Here is a 5147-nt window from a genome sequence, read left to right as displayed (position 1 = left end):
AATAGTAAGAATTCTCAAAAACCATATTCCTTGCTTGATGGAAGAGTAAGATGTTAACAGAGGGCATCAAAGGGCCAGAGGTGTCTTTGAATTTATTTTTTTTCAGTGTCTTTTCTGAGCTTTTCAGATCTTCCTCCTGCCTGTTCATTTATTTAGCCTTCTATCTGGTCATCCTCCCCAGCAGCTCTTCTGTCTGGTGTGTCCACCTGTGGTGGAATGAGGATTGCCTTTCTGTGCTCCCCATCAGGACTCTGCTGTCTTGGCGGGCAGGATTGGCGGGCAGGAGTCGTGCTGCTGCAGAGCCTCAGAGGCTGTGCCTTCTTTCAGGAAACAGCTCCTAATACTCTCCCATCACTCACTTTACCTGTCTCCATCTTATTTCCCTATACTCCTATTGTCACCTTGAGACTTTTTTTTTTTTTTTTTCAATTCCATATGAAGGGTATAACCTCAGTGAGTGAGGACTCAGTAAAGACTCACCTCTCCTTACTTGGTTTAGTAAATGTCTTCAGATTCCAGAGGTAAGACAAGGTGGCCACTTCACAAAGAATCCAGAATCATGCTCAGTAAAGCTCATTAAGAGCCACTGCAGCTGAGAAGGTTCACAGCCTTCTTTCTAGCGACAGAGGCAGCACACAGGGGAGGTGGGAAGACACAGGGAAACGAGAGACAACGAGGAGAATGAAGCCTTGAGGTGTTCTGCCCCCAGTTTCAAGGAGCTTATCAGGTTTCATGGGCAATTTGGGGAGGCGGGCATTTTGATGGTGGGTAAATGATGGCTCTACAAAGATTACCTGACTCCACTTACACAAGAATATGTATTCACAGCTGATAAAACTGTATGTTCACATCCCATCCATAGAACTCACTGCAGGAGATTCACCAAGTCAGCCTTTTGGACTGGGTTGGGGTTTGGGGAGTGGATTTGGGGATATAGAGAAAGGTACTTAGTACACATTTTGTAATGGGTGTTATGTGAACTGTTTGAACCTGCTGAGTGGCGCTTTGTAGAGCTCCATGTTCACATTCAGTGTCAGCACCATTCAACAGATTAGCACATCTTCGTACAACATCATCTGGCTTTGGTGTCCCTTGAGCCACCTGTAGAATAATTTATGGCAGGGTCCCACCATCTACTGCAATGATCGTGAACAGCTATCAGTGGATGTACTGCTCCAAGAGTCAAATTGTATCAGTTAAGGGTTTTCCAACTTTTGCTATTCTCCCCCACCAAAAAGGGGGGGGCGGTTATAATTTAAAGAAAAGGAAAAGAGGGGTGGGTTGGTAGTTGTGTCCTTAACATTTAGGAATGACATAGCCTCTGGAGTCTACAAACTGAAGAAGCTTTCATCTGATCAGCCTTGGAAATCCAGTTAAAGAGCCTATGGGTCTCTTGAGGGGGAGTTAGAGGATTCAAATTTGGGATGGTGCTGATTGATTCCTGACCATAGCAGTGAGAGGCCATTTTTTGTGCAGGAAATGTGGGACTCAGTCTTGTTTTCGATTATCCACCACAGAAACCCTGAGACACAGAGCAGCTTAGAAAGCTCTACCCATGCGTAAACAGAGCTCCCTACTCCAGACCACCTGCCACCCACCTCCCAAGCTGAGAACACAAGCTCCAGCTGGGCTGGAGAGTCAGGCTTGGTGCAGGGTGACTTTAGCGAAGTTTTGTCAGATCCATAAAGCAAACTGGAATTTGAGCTTTCACTTACCCCAGTATACTTTCTTTAAAAAGTGGAAAAAAAAAGTCTATGTGGTATAATCGAGATGGATACCTGTGTCTTTAAATTACGTAGGGAATTTTGTATGTTTAAATAATTGTACTGGGTTCCATAATGCTTATCTTAGAAACTTTAGTAAAAGAAAATATATGAACTGTGCATTTGTGAATGCCCCCCTTAGAGCATTCATCCAAGTTCAGTGTGTAGTGTGATGGTTATTATAGATATTTAAAGTATAGTAAGTGGCTGTGTAACAGGAGAGGCTACTGTTTACCTACGTACTGAAGGGTAACTGCTGCCCGCGTAATTAAATCAGTATTGTCCTTTCCTGTCGGTTTGATCAATTGCAGTACTGGTAGCTTCCTGCTTGTGACTGTTACCTAATTGTGTCAATGTACATCTGTAGTATGTACATGTGAAAGTGCCTTTCTATTTTAGAGGAGTCTTAGCCTTGCTCTTGTACTGTTGCCCCACTCTGTGCCCCACCTCCACCTCCTCCTTCCAATTCCTGCTGCCCACTCCAGTGTTTTGAAGCTTCCTCCCTCTCCCCCACCTTCTCCATCCCCTCCCTCCTGTGCCTCAGTGCTCAATAGTGTCCCATCTTGCATCCCTGTCGGTCCTCAGACTGTCTCGTTTTCCTTGTAGACGTGATTGTGCCTTTCTCACCCCTGTGTCCTCCCATCCCACCGCATCCATCCCCCGCTCATGTGCTGCTGACAGCATCACGCTCGCCCGTGCTCTGTACTGCCTCTCACCATTTCATTCCCTCCTCTCTGAGGTGAAAATAAAGGGGGATACTTTTACAGTTCTGGAAAGAAAAAAATGTTTTGTTAATCTGTTGTGACAATGCACTTTTATGTATAGTACTGTACATTTTGGCATGTACCATTACAGGCTTCAGTATACAGTCAGGTTTGTTCTTCACGGTGTATCTTTATAATAAATAAGATAGTTCTGGCTGCCTTTGTCTGCTTCCAGTTTGATGTGCATCTCTGTGGTGTCTTCGTTCCTTTCCTTTCTCTCATCACTACTTTCTCCCTGACAGCTAGTTTGCATTAAATAATATGAAACTTTTACCTTTAAAATATTTTTTTATCTCACTTCCATTTCTTGTTCATTTGCAAATAGGGTGTCCTGCACAGGGCCCTGTCCATGAAGCTGTGGTTTTTCAGTCATGGTTTGGAGGCTCAATGTGTAGTCAGAGAAGAGAGTCTTGGGAGAGACTTAACTGAGAAGCTGAGAGTGTGCAAGCCTCCTAAACATACACCAGATTGAAATCTTTCTTTTGAGAAAGACTCTAGTTAACCACGGCAAGCCCATCTTTGGTTTCATTTCAATAAATTGAAAAATAATCCTTAGGTAATTTTTATGTGCTTAGAATTCCCTGTGTATTGGTATTTTTCTTTACTTTTTTTTTTTTTTTTTTTTTTTTTTGAGATGGAGTCTCTCTGTGTCACCCAGGCTGTAGTGCAGTGGTGCAATCTTAGCTCACTGCAACCTCCCCCTCCCAGATTCAAGCGATTCTCCTGCCTCAGCCTCCTAAGTAGCTGGAATTATGGGCATCCGCCACCACACCCAGCTAATTTTTGTATGTTTAGTGGAGACGGGGTTTCACCATGTTGGCCAGGCTGGTCTCAAACTCCTGAACTAAAGTGATCTACCCACCTCAGCCTCCCAAGTGCTGGGCTTACAGGCATGAACCACTGCATCCAGCCAGGAATTTTTCTTTAAATATAAAAAAATAAATAAATCAAGGTCTAGCAATTGTAGTAGATAGCTTTGTAAAACAATATAAGTTGTGCAAGATTGAATATTGGTAAGAAATATAAAGTTTAAAAACTGACAGGCAAATCAAGGAAAAACACTTTTTAGTAAAGTGCAAAATACTAACAGAAAAGTGTGCAAATCATTAGTGTAACAGTTCTCACAAGCTGATACACTGATGTAGCCACCACCCAGATTAAGAAATCGCACATTATCAGCATCCCAGAAGCCACTGTGCTCATGCCTCTGTGAATGTATCAGAATCCTGATTAATCACACCATAGTGTGGTTTTGCTTGTCATCTTAGCTTTCTGCAAATGGGTTCATACAGTACGTAGATTTTGTGTCTGGCTCCTTTTGTTGAAATTTATGTTTGTAAGAGTCGTCATTGTTAGTAAAACCATGGTTTTTCCATTTTTACTGCTATATAGAATTCCATTACATGAATATGCTCAATATTACATTTGTTTTAGTATTTCCTGATTAAACTTTGGGTAGTATATGCAGATATCTTTAAACATAGAGAAATGAATGGGGAGGTGGGGGACCCCCCTGTCAAAGGAATTGTTTTCCCAAACCATGATGGAATAATGTTGAACGAAGCCGTTGACTGGAAGGCCTACTCAAAGGCAAGGATACTTTTCTTTCTTTCCGAAAAAGCACTGTCCAGTATAGAGGCTGGAAATATTCATAGATGACACTGAAACTAGTTGAAGCTTTACTTGATGCTTATCAAGTCATGTTCTCTTACCCGATGCTGGATGCTTTTTCTTCAGTGCCTACTTTCGGACCAGAGAGTTGGATTTAGAGGTTATCCCACCAGGAACAAATGCCCAAATCAGTCTGTAGAGTTATCCAGGAAAGACTCCACCATCCTGCTACCCTCAAATCTAAGCTCCTCAGCCTGCTACGACCATCTCCTGTTGAGAAAATTGCGCCTGCCTCCCCATCTCTCACTCCCGAGCCAGAGTCCCAACAGGGTGTGACTGGTCATCAGTTCCCACAGTTCATATGCCTGCACCCTGTAAGAATCTTAGGAAGGCAGGGCAAGAGAGTTTGCTGGCTTTTGCCTTGAGTAGTTGGGACTCCTGAAAAGGAAAATTCCCCAAGTTTGACCTAGAGTGTCAAAAAGGTCCTAAAAGCTCAGAATGATGGTAAATTCTGTCCACAGGCCATATAGCCCTGGAAAATATTGGGAAACTGAGGCATGGGTTGGTAATTTATTGAAGTTTAGTAAATGAATTTGAATTAGGACCAGCTAATCGATTTTTGGCTTACTTATACTATAGTATAAGCAAATAAGTATTTAAACTTTAGTATAAGTATTTTTGCCCACTTCATAATCACGATGAAGTTCATCACTTCTTCAGTAGCCTTTTATCTATTTCTACATAGTAAATAGAAACTTGCCTTCTATAATAAAAAACAAAAACAAAATAGTTTTTCTATCAAGGTCAGTCTCAGCAAGAGAAATGGGACTGGGCTGGATATCAAAACGTGCTTGTGTGCATGTGCATCTGTGTGGGTGGGGAGGTGGGGAGGGGTTGAGAAGAGAGATTGCTCCTCCTGCAGTCCTCAAACAACATGCCTTGTTCAGTATTAACATCTTGAAGGCAGTTATGGCAGCATGATCTGGGAGATCGTCAGCTCCAGGATATT

The sequence above is a fragment of the Mandrillus leucophaeus genome, unplaced genomic scaffold (assembly GCF_000951045.1).
Source record: "Mandrillus leucophaeus isolate KB7577 unplaced genomic scaffold, Mleu.le_1.0 Scaffold132, whole genome shotgun sequence".
Lineage (NCBI taxonomy): Eukaryota > Metazoa > Chordata > Mammalia > Primates > Cercopithecidae > Mandrillus > Mandrillus leucophaeus.
Note: the sequence above shows the minus strand (reverse complement) of the source record.